Source organism: Canis lupus, chromosome 35, assembly GCF_048164855.1.
Source record: "Canis lupus baileyi chromosome 35, mCanLup2.hap1, whole genome shotgun sequence".
In the NCBI taxonomy this organism is placed as follows: Eukaryota; Metazoa; Chordata; class Mammalia; order Carnivora; family Canidae; genus Canis; species Canis lupus.
In genome coordinates, this window is record NC_132872.1 from 27,812,896 (window position 1) to 27,834,506 (window position 21,611).

The 21,611-nt window shown below is 36.4% G+C and overlaps 1 long non-coding RNA gene and 1 pseudogene across 1 annotated transcript in view; both read left to right on the top strand.

Annotated features, from left to right (window-relative positions):
• Positions 1-21,611, top strand: part of LOC140624690 (uncharacterized) — a 145,940-nt gene that overhangs the window by 79,281 nt on the left and 45,048 nt on the right. The window lies entirely within an intron of this gene.
• On the top strand, positions 1,034-3,179 carry LOC140624747 (large ribosomal subunit protein uL15-like; annotated as a pseudogene).

A 21,611-nucleotide genomic window follows, 5' to 3' on the forward strand; every position in this document is an offset into this window, starting at 1 on the left:
AGAGCGTTGCTCTGTACGGACTCCGGGCTGGCTTATTTGGTGGAGCATGTGACTCTTGACCTCGGGGTTGTGAGTTTGAGCCCCATGTGGAATATAGAGATTACTAAAAATGAATTAAAAATCTTAAAAAAACCCCAAAACCTCAGTTGCTCTGTAAAGCTAGTTGGTGTCCTCGATCAGTCTTATCCCTGCTTTAAGAAGCAAGAAGCATTGTTGCTTGGATTACTGGAGGGTGTGTTTCCAGCCCTGAGATACGTTTGAGTTGAAAGGCTTGAATTTCATTGAATATTTCTCTATTTTTACATTTCTATGCATTGTGTTTTTTGGGGAAATGAGGTGTTTCCAGTTATGAAATCTAACAACTACTTTTGGAGACCTGCCCACATCTCTGGGATTTGAATGGAGGTTGTGTTCTATTTTACTCTTTTAAGTTTACATTTCACATGTTTCTCTTCTCTGCTCCCCTTGCCAACTGGGGACTTCTTGTCGGCTTCTTAAAGTTTGCTGCTTAGAGTTAAGTGCAACAGGCAGGTAGTCACACTGCAAGTTCTTTCAGGATCTGTGGGAAACCGTGTGCCCGGTGACGGCCGTTTCTACCTTGGGATCTGCAAGGCTGGGCCTTCTTGGTCCATGCGGTCCACCGCCCTCTGCTGTAATTGGAATACTTTGCCAGTATCTAATCTCTTTGGAGAGAAAATTCAAGAGTGTTACTGAATGTTAATTTTCTTTTGCAGAATATATGGTACCATGTCTAAATTAATTTTTAATATTTAAAATCTTCTCATTCCTCAACTCATCCTAATTTGTTTTGCCTCTAACCTATTCAGTTCCTTTGGCAGAATTATGCAAAATACGTGTCACCCAATGTTGAGATTGTTCGGCCCCTGATGTATTTATATTGATTTGTTCCTGGTGGTAGTTTGCCCTAAGATGTGTCTAGAAGGCAGAAATTTTATGAAAAAACTGTTGGTAGTGAATGCTGTATGTGGAATTCAGAGGAAAACCCAGATTCAGTGATTGACAGTGCCGAAAAATGCAAGTAACTAGCCATTGTTCAAATAACAATGGTCTTGTTTCTCTTTCGTGGCTTTTTAGACTTTTATTGCCCTAAAATTCCATTTTATTGGGAACTGATTTTCCACCTGGTCTTTCTTGACAGGGTTTTCTTTTACTTTAAACAGTTTCTAAACAAAATTCTTTATTTTAAGGAGGAAAAAAGCCACTCACTATTAGAGTAATTTATTATGAAACTGAAGCTGATTGATGAGTAATTAATAATACTTCTTATAAAAGCACTTAGAATCCTTAGGACAATAGCAAAAGTGAAGACAATCTACTAGATTTTAGGAAGCCGAAAGTTGTTTCCACATTGAAAATATTTTTCTGAGTAAATTGTAGATTAAGTTTATTATATAAGAGGAAGGCTTGGCCTCTCTGAAAAATTAAAAAATCTCTGTAATCTATTTTTTTTCATCTTTAAAATGAAGATGCCAAAGAAGGATGACCATCATCTGTAATATTCCATGACAGTTTTATTGCAGCAGATTCACTATAGATGTTGATTTTTATGATGGACTTCTAAGTCACAGGCCATACGCAAGAAACCCACTTGGGAAAGGCAGTGTTTCTGTGCCCCAACTCTCTCTCTCTAGAATATAACTGAAGTGTTGTTCCAAAATTTATTGTAAGAATAATTCTGCAAGACTTCTATCTTTTTGCTCATAAAATAAGACTCTAACTCATAAGAATTTGTACCAGTTTTTCAATTCCAGATAATTAGAATTCTGTGGACTTAAGATATGCTAACAGCAATGGCAAAGAATATAGGAAAAGAAAAACTAGGAAGATACCAAATACTTCTTGGAGTTTACAGACATCTTTGTGTGCTAAGTTAGCCTCCTGGACAAAGTATATTCCATCAGTTACTTGTATTAGAATCAGCAGGGTGTTGTTAAGAAATGGTGATACCACCTTTTTCCTCTGGGCCACCAACGTGCCATCCAGACTGAGGAAGACCCGGAAACTTCGGGGCCAGGTGAGCCAAGGCCACAGCCGCATCGGCAAGCACCGGAAGCACCCAGGAGGCCGGGGTAATGCTGGTGGCATTCATCATCACAGGATCAACTTCGACAAATATCACCCAGGTTACTTTGGAAAAGTCAGTATGAGACATTACCACTTAAAGAGGAACCAGAGCTTCTGCCCAACTGTCAACCTTGATAAACTGTGGACCTTAGTGAGCAGACACAGGTAAATGCTGCCAAAAACAAGACTGGAGCTGCTCCTATTATCGATGTGGAGCGATTGGGCTATTACAAAGTTTTGGGAAAGGGAAAGCTCCCAAAACAGCCTGTCATCGTGAAGGCAAATTCTTCAGTAGAAGAGCTGAGGAGAAGATAAAGGGTGTGGGGGGCGCCTGTGTTCTAGTAGCTTGAAACCACAGAGGGGGAGGTTCATTAAATGCTAACAAGTGCTTTTCTCTTGTGGTCTGGTTATAAATTCTTTAGCACCCCTACCTCCCTACCTGTACAGAAACACGCCTAAACAGATTTTTAGGAGTAAGGATATGAGGGCCTGAGCTCCTCTACCAGCTCCCCTCAGAAAGTGTGCGAGAGATGGCACCAGCACATAAAGGATTTGGCCCAGTATCTAACTTGAACATTTTCGTTTAGAATGTGTGAATGTGATACCTGTGATAGCACATGGATGTATCTTAGAGTTGAAAGGCCAGTTTGCATTGTATATTCGGAATAGACAATGAGTGGGAGAATATACCCTTAACTGTAATGTGTGGCTCTAGAGCTCTACACCGTACATGGGGCTTGAACTCAACCAGGAGATCAAGTTAGAGCTTTACCAACTAAGCCAGTCAGGTGCCCCAAAATGGAAGACTCGGTTATGAGGGAGCACATTCTATAAAGTGGACAGAGTGCGAAGGATTGAAGCAATTGTGAAAGGTGTAATTCCTGAACTGAAGGTTTTTCCTCCTGACTCCATCTTTTACCATACTATTCTAGTCATAATCAAAATTTTGAGATGGGGCCCAGCAGTTTGAATGTTAAACACCAGGGATTTTACACATGAAAAAAAAAAAAGGTGATAATCTAGAGTTATTCTTTTATTTTCTGAGTCAGCTTCTCAGGGTTTTCAAAATTACCATAGTGTTTCTGAACCTTTATTGCACCTTTGAATCACCTGTATTTTTGAGATTCTAAAACCAAAATACAGACATAGTAAGTATAACATGTGACTTTTAGTTTATATTTTTATGAAGATTTACAGGTGGTCAAAAAAGTAAAAACAAAACAAAACAAAAACATGTGGGCAGCCCGGGTGGCTCAGTGGTTTAGCGCTGCTTTCAGCCCAGGATGTGATCCTGGAGACCCAGGATCGAGTCCCATGTTGGGCTCCCTGCATAGAGCCTGCTTCTCCCTCTGCCTGTGTCTCTGCCTCTCCCTCTCTCTCTCTGTGTCTCTAATGAATAAGTCAATAAAATCTTAAAAAAAAAAAAATGCTATGGGGGATGTTGCTTCAAAGAGGTCTTTATTAGTTTCATTAATTGGTAAATCTTTGTTAATATACTCAGTATAGTGCCTCATTGTAAAAGGTGTTTAATTAATATTTGGCATTGAATTAATGACTCATTTAGATCTATTATTATTTTTCAGAATGGGCAAGATAATATTATTTTTAATTCTTAACATGGAATAACTTTATAATAGGTATTATATCAATTATATATCGGTATATATATATTTCATAAACTTGTTGAAGAAAAACATTTTCAGTGACACTTGTTAAGGACAGTACAGCAGATTTTATTCAGGATTATTGCCATAAGTATAGGAACCTCTGCAATGAGATTTTAGAGTCAGGGAGAGAAATTGGCCTCAAAGCCAAATACAGCATAAGCCAATGGGTATTTATAGCTGAGGAACAGGGTAAAAGGTAGCAGTGGATGGAAAATTATTAAGAGGGAACCTCAGGAGTAAGGGGGGTTCTGGCTAAGCTGACATAACAGAATTCTTGTTGAGGACAGTCCAGGGTGATTGGACATCACTTGGGAAATGTGGAAGATGAGGAGCCTGGTCAGGTAGCCGGGGTGATCAGATGTGGAAAGTGAGATGTTCTGAGTAAACTGATCTCGCAGGGTTCTTGCTAAAACTAGATTTTACAAGGAAATGAACATACAGAGGTGCCTAGGAGAAGGTTCAGGGGCCTGACTAGAGTTTGGTCAAGCAGAGGATCTTTGTCATCCTTCATATATATGGGGACATTAAATTTTATTTCTCTTGTTGTCATGTAAAGTGCGCTAAATAATGCAGGTAAAGTGAACTAAAAGACTATATATCAGTCTTCCTGAATGATTACTATGGCTAAAACTTTACAAATTTCTAGCAGATTCAAAATAAGAATTGATTTTAGTTAAATTGCATCTATAGTAATGGAATATGGTATCTCTTATTCTTTCTATATCAAAGTGTGATACACCTACCCTTAATATATCTTAGTGGGTCATGTATTCCTTGCTGACAAGGAAAAATAGAGATAGCTACATTAGATATAATCGCTTACTGGGGAAATTTTTAAATGTCACATAAATTTGTAAATTGATATAATTGTTTTGTTTACAAATTGTTAGACTTTCAACCTCATGATTTAAAAAAATGTGGCACAGCCTTGCTTTTGTTAAGTGTGATATCTTTATTTTGCTGGGAAAAGATTCTTTTAATAATGCTTTCTTCTTGGCCTTAGATTTTTTAAGCTGCTTAATATAAAACCAAATATCATGGGGATCAACTGGTTATTTACAAAAATGTGTAATAGGTCATCTCTTGAAAAAATACCACCAAAGATATTGGTGTAATCTCAGCTAACACTGCAAATCATATTTAACATGTAATTAAAACTAAATCTTGAAGGAAGCTTCTATGGAAGTTAATAATAAATTATATTCATTTGCTCACCACCGTACCTTTAAAAATTTCTGCCATTAATAAAGTTTTGACCTTTAGATATATAGGGTTCTCACTGATTACCATATTACTATTTTTTAAAATCATTGTCATGAATTTGGTAAATCTTATACTTTTCTTGATTATAGTGTTTACTAGCCAAGTGCTGCAAAAGTGTATATGAAAAAGCTAAATATAATAAAAAACACATGATTAAATTTCTAAGGGCATTCTTTTGTAGGAAACTCCAGTCAGACTATGAGGGCAAAAATGATTCAAATATGTCATTAACAATGGCCAAGATTGCCTCTCATTTATAATTCTAGAAGAGACAGATTCAGTAGAATAAAGGAATACAATGCATAACTGAGGATTGGGTTTTAATTCATAATCTGACATTTCATTGACCCTTTAAACAAAAATTTAAGTCAAATTAAGATAACTTTATTGGGTTCTCAATAACATTAAATAATAAATGAGTTTTATAGTTTTCTATAATTTATGTGTTTTATTTTTAAGCATAATTAAAACATTTGCTTCATTTGAATGAACTACTTTAAGAATTTTACATATTTCAAAACTGAATCATTACATCAAAAACTAAATCAAAAGATTCACTAGACTTAAAAATCTCACTTGATGCTTTTCATGACAATTCCTAAGTATCTAATTAAGATGTACTTGCTTTACCTTATATACGGATGAAGAAAATGCAGTTTAAAAAGTTACATGTTTTCTTCCTCAAGGACTCTTTAAATTTTTTGATTTAAATTTTAGCTAGTTAACATACAGTGCAATATTGGTTTCTCGAGTAGAATTCAGTGATTCATCACTTATATACAAAACACCCAGTGCGCATCACAAGTACTTTCCTTCATGCCCATCAGGCATCCAGCCCATCCCCCACCCACCTCTCTCCATCATCCCTCAGTTTGTTACCTATGATTAAGAGTCTCTTATGGCTGGTTTTCCCTCTTTCCTTTTCTTCTTTTCCCCCTTTGCATATGTTCATCGTTTTTGTTTCTTAAATTCCACATATGAGTGAGATCATATGATATTTGTCATTCTCTGACTGACTTATTTCACTTGGCATAATACACTCTAGTTCCGTCCATGTCATTGCAAATGGCAAGACTTTATTCTTCTTGATGGCTAATATTCCATTATATATATATATATAATGGAATTTATAATCCTATTATATATAATATTCTATTATATATATAATATTATACATGTATGTGTATATATATGTGTGCATATCACATATATATGTGATATATAATATATAGAGATAATATATGTAATATATAATATATTAGATAATATATATTAGATAATATATAATGGAATATTATACATGTGTATATCATATATATAATATATGTGATATATCATATATAATATATATATCACATCATATATATATGATATGTGTGTGTGTGTGTGTGTATATATATATATATATATATATATCACATCTTTATCCATTCATCCAGTCAGTGGACCTCTGGGCTCTCTCCATAGTTTGGCTCTTGTTGATAATGCTGCTTATAAACATCAGGGTGCATGTATCCCCTCAAATCAGTATTTTTGTATCCCTTGGGTAAATATCTAATAGTGCAATTGCTGGATCATAGGTTCTATTTTTAACATTTTGAGGAACCTCCATACTATTTTCCAACAAACTGCTCCAGTTTGCATTCCCACCAAAAGTGCAAGACAAGTACCCTTACTCTGCATCCTTGCCAACACTGTTATTTCTTGTGTTGTTAATTTTCACCATCCTGATAGGTGTGAGATGGTATCTCATCATAGTGTTGATCTGTATTTCCCTGATATGAGTGATCTTGAGCATCTTTTCATGTGTCTGTTAGCCATCTGGTAGTCTTTTTTGGAAAAATACTGATTAAAATACTTATTAATGTTTTCTAAATGCTGGAGTTGAATTTTATTAGATATTGCTAGGTCATGATATATATATATATATCACAAACCCTAAAATTCCTGGTGACTCACAACATTAAATAGCTATTTCTCATTGTCAGTTTTGTCTGCTAAGACTTTGCTTCGGGATGCAATACAGGTTGGGGTCTGCATGACATATCTTCACTTTTACTACCCCAATGGACAGAGCTTTTTGGGACATGTTCTTCCCATAGACAGGACATAGGAACAAAAGAGCAGGTGGAAACTTGCAATGGCTTCTAAAATGTCTGCTTGGATATGGTGTATATGGTGTACACATCCCATTAGCTACCACAAGATAATTATGCAAAAGAAAAGGAATTGATTACTGAAGTCAATGGGAGCATGATTGTATAATCTGCCTATAGAGAAGGAAGACTGAATAGTTGAGAGTAATGATGCAACCTGCTATTCAAAGTTTCATGACCATGTTTTCATAAACATAGTCTCCTCTTTTTCATACACTCATCATCAGCTCTGTTTGATATGTGGTATGCAAAAAAAAGAAAATGAGTTGGAAATCCTTGGGGTCTTTATATAGTTTTACAAATAAGTATGAAAGAATTATCTAAGAAAAATTAAAAGGTGGGCCAAGCAACTACAGTAAAGTACAGTAAAGTGTAAATTCTCTAGGAACTCAGAAAAAGAAAAACTAGTTTGTAGATGGAGGATGATGAGAAATTGGGAAAAATTTTTAATAAATGAAATGTCTTTAAGAAATTATGTATTTTTATTGGCAGAGAAGAAATATGAGGACATTTGGATTGAAAAAGAGTATGGACATAGCTGATATGACCTTGATATAGATATCAATAGCATTTTGGAGATTTACTCTACTCATAGGGAAGGTTTCTGTTGTATAATTAGGAGATGTGATTAGATAGGCAAGGTAAAATCAGTTACTGCAGAATCTTGCAATACAGAAAGAGATGATATGACTTAATTCATTGGTAATAGTAGCTTTCCTTCCCAAAGGTATAATTGACATTATGAAATAATTTTAGGAAACATGACATGTCCTGATGTTTATATATTCTTTAAGTTTTAATTTAAATTCCAGTTAGTTAACAAACAGTATAGTATTAGTTTCAGGTATAAAATATAGTGATTCAACACTTCTGTACAGCACTCAGTGCTCATGATGACAAGTGTACTCCTTAAGCCCCATCACCTCTTTCATCCACCCCCCACTCTTCTCCCTCCTGGTAATCATCAGTTTGTTCTCTATAGTTAACACTCTGTCTCTTAGTTTCCCTCTTTCTCTTTTCTTTCTCTTTGCTTATTTGTTTTGTTTTTTAATTCCATATATGAGTGAAATCTTCTGGTGTTGTCTTTCTCTGATTGGCTTATTTTGCTTAGCATAATGGTCTCTAGCTCCATCCATAGTATTGTAAATTACAAGATTTCATTCTTTTTAATAGCTGAATAACATTTCACTATATATATATATGTATATATATATATATATATACATATATATATATATAATGGGCTTTCTCCCATGCTCCTTTCTGCCTCTCCCTTCTCAAAATACTTCATGAAAGGCTGTATTTTTGACAAAGCCTTCAAATAAAAGTACTGCAAAAACAATGGAAAAAAAAAGGAGTAGGAACTGGGAGTGTCCTCCAGCATCGCATCTTTATCTGTTATCTTATTTTTTGTCTCTAAGGAATGCAACCAAGGGCCTTTCAAAATTCAGCATTTCTGTTTCAAATATATATACATATATATGTATATATATTTGTATATATCACATCTCTTTATCCATTCATTAGCCAATGGACATTTGGGCTGTTTCCATAATTTGGCTATTGTAGATAATACTGCTATAAACATTAGGGTGCACGTATTCTTTGAAATAGTATTTTTGTATTCTTTGGGTAAATACCTAGTAGTGCACCTGAAAAGCTATAGTGATCAAAACAGTATAGTACTGGCACAAAAATAGACACATGGGTCGACAGAGCAATATATAAAACAAACAAACAAACAAACAAACAAACAGAAATAAACCCACAACCATATGGTCAGTTATTCTTCAACAAAGCAAGAAAGAATATCCAATGGAAAAGGACAGCTTCTTCAACAAGTAGTGTTGAAAACTCTGGACAGCAACCTTAAAAGAATGAAACTAGCCACTTTCTTACACCATACACACAAAAAAAATAAATTAAAAATGGTTGAAAGACTTAAATGGGAGACAAGAAACGATAAACATCCTGGAGGAGAATTCAGGCAGTAACCTCTTTGACATTGGCAGTAACACCTTCTTTCTGGATGTCTCTCAAGGCAAGGGAAATAAAAGCAAAAATAGACTATTAGGACTACATCAAAATAAAAAGCTTCTGCCCAGTGAAGGAACTAATCAATAAAACCAAAAGGCAACCTACAGAATGGGAGAAGACATTTGCAAATGACTTATCTGATAAAGGGTTAATATTCAAAATATTTAAAGAACTTATAAATCTCACCACTCAAAAAACAAATATTCCAGTTAAAAAATGGGCAGAAGACATGAATAGACACTTTTCCAAAGAAGATAAACAGATGGCCAACAGACACATGAAAAGATGCTCAACATCACTGATCATAAGGGAAATAAAAATTAAAACTATAATGAGATATCACCTCACCTGTCAGTGTGGGTAAAATCAACAACACAGGAAATAAGTGTTGGTGAGGATGTGGAGAAAAAGGAACACTGTTGCATTGTTGGTGGGAATGCAAACTGGTGGAGTCACTCTGGAAAACAGTATGACGGTTCCTCAAAAAGTCAATAATAGAGCTACCCTATGATCCAGCAATCGCACTACTGATGTTTATATATTTTTTTTTAATTTTTATTTATTTATGATAGTCACAGAGAGAGAAAGAGAGAGAGGCAGAGACATAGGCAGAGGGAGAAGCAGGCTCCATGCACCGGAAGCCCGATGTGGGATTCGATCCCGGGTCTCCAGGATCGCGCCCTGGGCTAAAGGCAGGCGCCAAACCACTGCGCCACCCAGGGATCCCTGATGTTTATATTTTAATGACTATTTTCCTTCATATTAATTGTGGGAAAATCTCTGTATATATATATTTTACATAAAATATTTTTTAAAACAGCAAAATAAAAACAAAAAAATGTTAACTTCTTATTTTACTTCTTTTAGCTGTTTAAAAATGTTAAGAATCGGTTGTTTTGACCTACAAAATTAGTCTGTTTGATATAAAGCAACATTACCTATTTATAGTTCTTGGAGATTGGCTCTTGTCCATGTTTATTACCAAAAGTCATCTGACATTATGAAAGTTTTCCAACTCTGAAGCTAGTAACAAGAAAATATGTAACCTATAGATAATCCTAAATGTAATTTCAAAATCCTTTTAAGGATTAATAGAAACATGGAAATAATTCTCTAAGGGTGCTATATCCATGGAGGGCACAATATGAATTAGTATGATTTTAATCATGTTAAAATTGGTGTGATATTCTATTTGGCCACTCATAGCATATTAAATATTTCTATAGAAATATGACAATCAAATTAATTGTGTTAATCCTTCACAATATAATCAAAAGAAAAGATAATTTTAATTTGACATCTGGATGCTTATGCTTGGCCTAATCTTTATTTTGCATTTGCAAGCAATCCTAATAGAAATATGATTTACAACATCACTTAAGCTCATCAAGCTGTAGAATACATGGTCCTTATATCTTCACTTCATCTAGGATGATATGTTAAGATACATAATTTATAATGGCTTACACATGGAGATAACAGCATGGACTCATGTTGGGCTTAATGTAGATATGTATGGTTACACACACAGAATTATTTACAGATATGTATATAAACAAGTTAATGTACCCCCATATATTTCCTTGCTGTTAGCAAAGGGCCTAGAAACAATGACATCCCAATATATGTTGTTTTCTAAAACCATTTGCCAGTAAAAGAAAAGAAACCAAGAATCCTTATGAAAATGACTTATTCTAGCACTGGGGTAGGGAATGTACCAGATTAACTTGGAGTATCTTGTAGTGCCAGAAAATAAGGAAGAACTGAAAGAAAGAAAAGGGAAGGCAGGAAGGCAGGAAGAGGGGGAGAGAGAGAAAAAGAGGAAGGAAGGAAGGAAGGAAGGAAGGAAGGAAGGAAGGAAGGAAGGAAGGAAGGAAGGAAGGAAGAAAGGGAGGAAGGAAGGAAGGAAGGAAGGAAGGAAGGAAAGAAGGAAGGAAGGAAGGAAGGAAGGAAGGAAGGAAGGAGGGAGGGAGGGAGGGAGGGAAGGAAGGAAAGAAGGAAGGAAGGAAGGAAGGAAGGAAGGAAGGAAGGAAGGAAGGAAGGAAGGAAGGAAGGAAGGAAGGAAAGAAGGAAGGAAGGAAAAAGAGAGAGAGAAAGAAAAACACATAATAATGGAAATATGTCAAAGGGCAAGAGAAGCCTCTTTTGAAAGAGGTTTCAAAGGGCAAAACTGGGACAATTTGAGAAACAAAAACACCATGGTATTGGATTGTAACCCAAAGTCCAAAGTAAATATGAGGCCACACTGTCATTAAAACAACTTCAGATAAATCCTAGTTGAGGGACATTCTAAAAAATTAAAAAATGCTCTTTGGCTGTAGCCTACTATTTTCATTCCTGGGGCTCTGTTGGTGGGTGGTAAAATGAGAGAGGGCTACAATGATTAAACTGTCTCAGTCAGAGACGTACCCGTGTTTCTTGGCCGTGAACTCCATAGTGGTATAGCTTTTTTTTTTTCTCTTTCTCTCTTCTCCTTTGGGTGGGACTATGAGACTGGAGAGGAGAGGGTGTATGGAATTCTCTTCCCTCTCTGTGGGTAAGGCTCTGCTAAAGTCTCTTTCTTTGGAGTATAGGACTTTTTATGAAGAGTGGTCTGGGGGATTTTATTTTTTTTAAAAAAATTTTATTCTACAGTGATTAACATTTATCTCTTCCTTCTATAGCCAGAGGAGCTCTTTCTCAGATCTTGACTGTGACAGCGTGGTGGGGAACTTGGAGGTGGAACCCATGAAAGTTGAGAGACTCCCTAAACCTGTGGTCCCCAGGATTTTCTGTTTTCTGTTACTCCACACTCAGCTTCCACTAATTCACTGAAATTACCATTTACCTGTTCCTCTCAGTTGATGCCTCAAGAGGCTTCAGTTTTGGGTAAACTGATCTCAGTGGTGATTTGCTGTATTTGCTTGTCTCTTCAGAATTTCAGATGGCAATTTGCTCTTGCTAGCCTAGTTTTTTACTAAGTCCAAGTAATATCGATTTTCAGTTTGCTCCTCTTTTTCTTCTTATAAGGGTGGATGTGACGACTTCAGGTGGCTTACATGTCAGTGGGGAAACCAAAATTTTATAATTTTCTTAAAATCTGAAAAAATTCCTTAATGTTCTTATAGCTCAAAATCTAATTTTGATTACTTTTCTAAGCATTAGGCTTTTCTGAAACCATCTTTATTTCACCTTCAATTTTGAAAAGTATTTTTGTTAGATATAGCATTTTAGTTTCATTTTATTTATTTTCTTTTTTATTAGTTTCATTTTAATACTTGTCCTTCAGTATGTACTTTTTAAAAAGGTTTTATTTATTTATTCATGACAGATACACAGAGAGGGAGAGAGAGAGGCAGAGACACAGACATAGAGAGAAGCAGGCTCCATGCAAGGAGCCCAATACCGGACTTGATCCAGGGTCTCCAGGATCACGCCCTGGGGTGAAGGAGGTGCTAAATTGCTGAGCCACCTGGGGTACCCATCAGTGTGTACTTTAATGATGCTATTCCATTTTCATGTCTCTTTAATTTCTGATAAAGATTCTGTTTTTTTTTTTTTCTCTAATGCTTTTGTTCTCCATATATAATACATCTCTTATTCTCAGGCAGCCCAGGTGGCCCAGCGGTTTAGCACCACCTTCAGCCGAGGGCATGATCCTGCAGACCTGGGATCGAGTCCTACCTTGGGCTCTCTGCGCGGAGCCTGCTTCTCCCTCTGCCTCTGTCTCTGCCTCTCTCTGTGTGTCTCTCATGAATAAATAAATAAATCTTAAGAAAAAATACATCTCTTATTCTGGCTGCTTTTTAGATTTTTTTTTTTTTTTAATCATAGGTGCTTCAGCGTTTGGATTTTGATGTGTTCCAGTGCAGTTCTTTTATTTGGCCTGCTTGGGCATCATTGACATTCTTGGATGTGTAGGTCTAAAATTTGCTTCAATATGGAAATTTTGTGAGACTTTTTCAAAAAAATGTTTTCTGTCCACATTTCTGTCTTTTTGCTAGTCCAAATACATGTATGTTAGGGGGTTAATGCTGTCCTGCAGTCTACTGAGACTATTATGTCTTCAAGGTCACTGATCTTTTCTTTTGTAATGAGTAACTTAATCGGTGGGAGAGTTTATATTGTGCAGTGGAGATCTCTGGTCCTTGGATTCACCACAAGATTTGCATGGGGATTCACCCTGGGATAAAGACAGCCCGAAGGAAAGTAGCAAGACAAAGCAGTTAGTTAAAAGGAAAGTTCACTGTCAAGGTGAGAAAGCAGGGAGGTTCCCCTAGGTGGACTGGCCTCTAGGTTGTTTTGGGTTTGGATATTTTTTGTCTCTCTGGGCTGGGAGGAACTGCAATATATAGTGCTGTGCTTTCTGATGGAGGCTGTTTCCTATCTTTGGAGGACTCCTCCTACAGGGGGAGTTTTTGAACCTACAGAGCTGGTGTCAGAACTGTCATGGAAGCCTCTCTCCATGGGGACAGGGGGCTGTACCCACAATGAAAGTGCATATATTGAGTCTAGGGGTTATTCTGGGGCAGAGATGGGAGAAGAGAGTGCAGTTTTGGACCTGTGGCTCTTGATCTGTCATCCCGTAGGTCTTGGAGGCTACAAAGTCAGGATGTTGTCCCCCCAGTCTTTTAATGTGTAGCTAATTTATCACCATCCTGGCCTTCAGTTCATGTTGCTACAGCTTATGTCACTATCATTCCTCTTCAAGGACTAAGTATTTTGCCTCAGGGTGTTCCTTCCACTGCTCAAGTCTGGCTTCTACCTAACATAACCTGTGCTTAAGTCACTCAGTAATTTTTTTAAATGTATTTTTTGAGGTATCAAACTTCCATATGGTTTCTTTTTTATCTTATTTCTTTCCACATTAAGTTCTTTTTCTTTTAAAATTTTGAGGTATAAACCTGCTTTAAAGTCCTTGTCTACTAATTCTATCATCTCTTCCATTGTTGAATTTGTCTTAATGGTTCATTTTTCTCCTCTTTATAGGCCATGTTTTCTCATTTCTTTACACATCTAATAATTTTTTTTTATTGCATCCTGGCATTGTAATGGTTTAGAATTTTGGATTCTTCTTTTTTTAAATCCCACTTTAAAGAGTGTTGAAGTTCAGTTTGCGAGGCATGCAGATTACTTGCATATCTACTTGATTCTTTTGGGACTTGTAATACAGATTTTGTAGAGGTTTATTTCAGGGTTTCCATTATGTTTGACCCTTTAGGTATCTCTGTTGAAAGTTTTGAGCTGTCCGTGGAGTTTCTTTGGTGGGAACATGAATGTTTCATAGGTATGAGCTCTAAAATAACCCAGTTTCCAGCTCCTAATAGTTCTTTGACTGATCTTGTGAACTTTTTACCCTATGAATTTGCACTTTATTTCAACAATGAAATTGAAGGGACCCTAAGCAATTTTCTGAAACTCTTTTTCCAGATTATTCCTTTCTGTCTTTTATTCTGTCCCACAAATTCCAACTGCCTCAGTTATTCCAAGCTCGATTTCCATCTCTTCAACTCAGAGGGTCCGTTGTATACTGCTTAGTGTCCCCCTCCCTGGTCTTCATTCTGGAAAATGACTCCAGCCAGAAAGCATGGCCAAAATGTATGTTTCTATCATTTGTTTCCCTATTCTCCAGGATCACAGCTCTCTCCATCCATTCTTGGAAAAGTTCTTATATATTTCACTGTTTTCTGGTTGTTTCATCAAGAGAGAACATCTGGTAATAGTTATTTCAACATGGCTGGTAGAAAAAGTCCTGATTAGTTTTTTCTTAAGAATTTATTACTAAAATTTTCAAACATACAGACTTAAAGAATTTTATAGTTAATGTTTACATACTCACCATCTAGATTCTACCATTAATATTTTTTATCACACATTTATTCATATATTCACCCTGGTATTCATCCATTGACATATTTTATCTTGATAAACTTCAAAATCAAATTTCAGACATCTGGGGCAGCCTGAGTGGCTCAGCGGTTTAGCGCAACATTCAGTCCAGGGTGTGATCCTGGAGACCTGGGATTGAGTCCCACGTCTGACTCCCTGCATGGAACCTGCTTGTCCCTCTGCCTGTGTCTCCACCTCTCTCTTTCAATCTCCTTCTTTCATGAATAAATAAATAAAATCTTAAAAATAATTTCAGACATCTATATACCTCCTGCTACATACTTTAGCATGTTATCATTAATTGAATTCTATATTATGGTTTAAAGATTTATTATATGCAGATTTCTATATACAATGAAATACACCAATTTTAAGTCTATATATTATTGAACTTCGATACATGCATACATGTGTGTATTTAATCCTAATTTCAATATAGAATATTAACATCAACTTATTTACACTCTTTCCCAGTTAATTCCCAGCTCTGTCCTCCCAGAGGTCATCACTGTTTTGATTTTTTCATCATCATAGATTAGTTTAGCATGTTCTAGAATTCAAGTGAATAGAATTATATTTTATGAATCCTTTGAGGGTTTTTTACTCTGCATAATGATTTTTTTTGAGATTTATCTTTGCTATGGCATGTATTAGTAGTTTTTTTGTATAGCATTATTCTATTGCATGAATACAAAATAGTTGTTTATTCATTCTACTACTGATAGACATTTGGCTTGTTTCCAGTCTTTGGCTATTGTAAGTAATGATAATATGAACAATTTTGTGCAATTAATCTTATGGGCATATATTTGTGTTCCTTTCATAAACTTAGAATTCAAACTGCTAGATAATGAGTGTGCGTTTAGCGTATATTAGTTTTATAAGAAACCGCCTGAAGTTTATCCAAGTATTTGCATCATTTGACATTATCACCAAAAATAGGTGATACTTTTTATTGCTCCATTTCTTGCCTATGTTTGGTAAAATCAAACTTCAAATTGTATTTTGTGTGGCAGAGACAGAAATCCACTTTTTAATAACTGAGGCAGCTCGAATTTATGGGACAGAATAACAGAGAGAAGGGAATAATGTAGAAAAAAAGTTTCAGAAAATTGCCTAGGATCCTCTTAATTTCAACATTGAATCTAAGGGGAAAATTCATAGGGAAAAAGTTCACAAACATGTATGAAGGGGTAAATTTTATAGTTGCCCCTATAGAACCATCTTATGTTTCTAATTTGAATTTCCCTGATGATATTAAGCATTTTTAAAATCTGTTTTTGACCATTCTGGTATGTTGTATGTTTTTTGTAAAGTATCTATTCAAAATTTTGCCCATTTTTATTGAGTTGTCTTTTTATTATTGAGTTTCAAGAGTTGATAATATATTCTAGATGAGAAGATGTTTTAAACTTGATGATATCCAATTTATTAATTTTTTATGGTTATTGCTCTCTATGATCTGACTAAAATTTTTCATTTTCATAAGTCTAAAGATATTATTATTTCTTAAAGATTTTATTTATATGACAGAGAGAGCGAGAGAGCACAAGCTGGGGGAGTAGTAGGCAGAGAGAAAGGGAGAAACAGGCTCGCGGCAGAGCAGGGGTTCCATCCTAGGACCTTGGGATCATGACCTGAACTGAAGGCAGACACTTAACCACTTAACCAATTGAGGCACCCGGGCACCCCAAAAGATATTATTTTAAGATGTTTTCTTTTATAACCTTATGGTTTTATTTTTTATGCATATATAAGACTCAAATTAAATTTGATATAAGGCATGAGGAAGATTTAAAAAGTTATTGTTTTTCAAATGAACATTCAGCTATTCTGGCATCTTTTTGAGAAAAACCTTTTAGGTGGAGGGAGGAGGTAAGATGGTGGCATAGTAGGAGGATCCTAGGCTTATCTCATCTCTGGAAAACAGCAACACAGCTATCAAATCATTCTGAATATCCAAGAAATTGGCCTGAGGAGTGACAGAAAAACTCCACAGCTAGAGGGGGAGACGAGGTTATATAAAGGAAAGTAGGAAGTGCATAGACATGGCTTGGGGGAGAAAGGGATCATGGGTGCCACAGAGGTGAGGGAACCCTGGCCATAGAGAAAGGTGAGAGAGAGATCAGGGGATCTCAGGGGATCACACAGGGATAACACTTCACCAAAACCATTGGCGGGAAAGAGGAGAGTGGCCGATTTTCAGAAGTTTTTGCAACCGGTGGGGCTTGAAGACAGGTGTTTTAAAGGTGAGGGGGCTTGGCTGGGATAGCACTCTGAGGGCCTGCGCTGCCCCTGGAGAGAAGGCAGGCAAGCAATTTGAGGGCAGACTATGCAATCTGAGGAAAGCCTAAGGCCAATAGGAAAGAGATTGTTCACTCTTCTTGGAGCGTGTCTGTGAGAGGTGGCATTCTCAGAAATGCTTTTCCAGTGACAAAAAAAAAGTCAGCAGACATAATTTCCCTATCCTGCCCCTCCGCATAGGCACAGAGACATCTGCTGAGGGTGCTAACCTGGACACTGGCTATTAAGCCTTCTTTGCTCCAAATCCCACTTCTCTACCCTCTGTCATGACTGCTGTCTTGGCCAAACCTGCATCCATCTCAGTACAGAAAGACATTCCCCTAGAAGACAAGTGCAGGTCCCTGCCACACCAAACCCTAAAGTTTGGAGTTTAAAAGTCAGTAGGCTTGGGTGGATAGAGCCCAAAGTGGACTGTGCTATTCCTGGCAGGCAGGCAACCCAGAGCCAGTAGGAAAATGGCAGTCAGATTCCCTCTTCTGGAAGTGACTCCCTGAGAGCAGCAAACATGGAGACACAAGCGTAGGCATAAAGAAGCTGGCTGGTGTCATTTCCCTCCCCTATCCCTCAGCATAAACCATCTTCAGTAAATAATATGGCACCAATTCTGACTGCCTAATCTGTTTACAACAAACCCTGTCCCCACCTCCCATGCTCTGTGGGAACTACTTCTCTTAGGCAAATATACATAAGGCTTAGCTCAGTGGGCCCTTTCCCCAGAAGTCCAGCAGAAACCCACATACATATCACATCTCCTGACCAGAGAGTTCTGCAGAGATTTAGTTCTTGTGGAAGTAACATCAGGTCTCATGTACCAAGCAGTCCAGAGCTCACCTGGTTAAAACTCACCATACTCTGGCCGCCAAAGTCCAAATACTGCCCCCTATCGGTAACAAAAGCCTCTGCAGAGGCTGGCCTTAAGTACAGTAGCCAAAACACAGCATCAGAGTCCACACAGCACACATCAGACACATTCCCTGAAATGCCAGCCCCTGTATAGTATATGACCTCTTCGTAAAGCCATTATTCTCGGGAGCAGGAAACATAACGGGCTTTGATGACACAGAGAAGACAGAGACTTAGATAAAATGCCATGATGGAGGAATTCATCCCAAATGAAATAAGAAGAAAAGATTGCAGCCAGAAATCTATTCAAAACAGATATAAGTAATATGCCTAGTAGAGAATTTAAAGCAACAATCATAAAGATACTTGCTGGGCTTGAGAAAAGAATGAAAGACTTCTGAGAAGCCCTTACCAAAGAGGTAAAAGAGTTAAAAAGCCAGTCAGAAATGAAAAATGCAATAACTGAGATTCAAAACAGACTGGATGTAATGAACACATGGATGGAAGAATCAGAGGAATGAATAAGTGACATAGAAGATAAAGTAGTAGAAAATAATGAAGCTGAACAAAAGAGAGAAAGAATTATGGATCACAAATATAGATTTAGGGAACTCAATGATTCCATCAAATGTAATAGCATTCATATCATAGGAACCACAGAAAAAGAAGAGGAAAAGAAAGGCAGAAAATGTATCTGAGGAAATATTACCTGGAAACTTTCTTTCCTAAACTGGGGAAGGAAACAGACATCCAAATCCAGGAGACACAGAGAACTCCCATCAAAATCAGCAAAAGCAGACCAACACAAAGATACAGTAATCAATTTGCAAAATAAAGCAATTAAGAAAAAATCCTAAAAGCACCAAGACAGAAGTCCTTAACTTTTAAGGGAAGACCAATAAGGTTACTGCAAATCTCTCCGCAGAAACTTGACCAGCCAGAATGGAGTGTCATGATATATTCAATGTAACGAGTGGGAAAAATCTGTAGCTGAAAATACTCTATCCAGCAAGGCTATCATTCAGTATAGAAAGAGAGATGAAAAGTTTCCTAGACAAACACAAACTGAAGGAGTTTATGACCATTAAACCAGCCCTGTAAGAAATATTAAAAAGGACCCTTTGAGTAGGAAAGGAAAGACTAAAAGTGACAAAGACTATGCCCTCCAACATGGGAGCACCCAAATATATAAAACAATAGCAAACATAGATGGACTCATTGATCATAATCCAATAATAGCAGGGTACTTTAATACCCCACTTACAACAATGGACAGATCATCTAACCAGAAAATCAACAGGGAAACAGTGGCTTTGAATGACACACTGGACCAGGTGGACTTAACAGATATTCAGAACATTTCATCCTAAAGCAGCAGAATATTCATTCTTTTCAAGTGTGCATGGGATATTCTCCAGAATAGGGTCACAAATCAGGCCTCAACAAGTATAAAAAGATTGAGATCATACCATGCATATTTTCTGACCACAACTCCAAGAAACTAGAATTCAGCCACAAGAAAAACTTGGAAAGACCACAGATACATGTAGGTTAAATAACATGCTACTAAAGAAAGAATGGGTCAACCAGGGAATCAAAGAATTGAAAAAAAAATACATGGAAGCAAATGAAAATGAAAACACGAGGCTCCAAACCCTTTAGGATGCAGCAAAAAATAGTCATATGAGGGAAGTATATTGCGGTAGAGGCCTGCCCGAAGAAGCAAGAAAAATCTCAAAAAATGCAACCTAACCTTACACCTTAAAGGAAGTAAAAGAACAATAAAGCCTAAAGCCAGCTGATGAAGAGAAATAATAAAGATTAGAGCAGAAGCAAATGATATAGAAACTAAGAAAACAGTAAAACAGATCAATGAAAGTAGGAACTGATTCTTTGAAAAAAACATTCATAAAATTGTAAACCCCTAGTCAGACTTATCAAAAAGAAAAGAGAAAATACCCAAATAAATAAAATCACAAATAAGACAGCATAAGTAACAACCAACACCATGGAAATATAAACAAGTGTATGTCAACCAATTGGACAATGCAAAAGAAATGGATAAATTCTTAGAAACATATAACTACCAAAACTGAAACAGGAAGAACTAGAAAACTTGAACAGACTAATAGCCAGCAAAAAAATTGAATCAGTAATAAAAAATCTCCCAACATCCAAAAGTCCAGGGCCGGATGGCTTCACAGACAAATTCTATCCAACATTTAAAGAATAATTAATACCTATTCTTCTCAAAATATTTAAAAAAAAGAAATGGAAAAAAAGCTTTGAAATTTATCCTATAAGGCCGGCATTACCAAATGCAAAGACTTCACTAAAAAAGAGAACTATTGCAACTATAGAGGTCAATATCCCTTATGAACATGGATTCAAAAGTTCTCAATAAAATACAACAAATTGAATCCAACAGGGCATTAAAAGAATCATTCATGATGATCAAGTGGGATTTATTCCTGGGCTACAGGGATGGTTCAATATTCACAAGTCAATCAACATGTTATACCACATTAATAAATGGATAAGAACCATATGATCCTGTCAATAGAGGCAGAAAATGCATTTGACAAAGTATAACATCCATTCATGGTAGAAACCCTCAATGAAAGTAGGGTTTAACGAACACATCTCAACATAATAAAGGTCATATATAAAAAACCCACAGCTAATATCCTCAATGGGAAAAAACTGAAAAATTTCCTCTATGGCCAGAAACAAGATAGGGGTGTTCACTCTCACCACTGGTATAGTACTAGAAATCCTGGTCTTAGCAGTCAGACAACAAGAAGAAATAAAAGGCATCCAAATCAGCAAGGAATGAGTCAATCTGTCACTATTTGCAGATGACATGATAGTCTACATGGAAAACCCAAAAGACTCCCCCCCCAAATTGCTATAACTAATATAGAAATTCATTGAAGTTGCAGGATACAAAATCAATGTACAGAAATCTGTTGCATTTCTATTCACAAATGATAAAGCAGCAGAAAGAGGAATGAAGGCATCAATCTCATTTATAATTGCACCCAAAACCATAAGATATTGAGAAATAAACCTAACCAAAGAGGTAAAAGATCTGTACTCTGAAAACTATAAAACACTTATGAAACAAACTGAAGAGGACACAGAGAAATGCAAACATTCCATGCTCATGGATTGGAAGAACAAATGTTAAAAATGTCTATACTACTCAAAGCAGTCTATACATATAATCCAATCCTTATCAAAATACCACTGGTATTTTTCAGAACTAGAACAAACAATCCTAAAATATGTATAGACCACAAAAGGCACCAAATAGCCAAAGCAATCTTGAAGAAGAAAAGCAAAGCTGGAGGCATCACAATTCTGGACTTCAAGCTGTAGTGAAAAA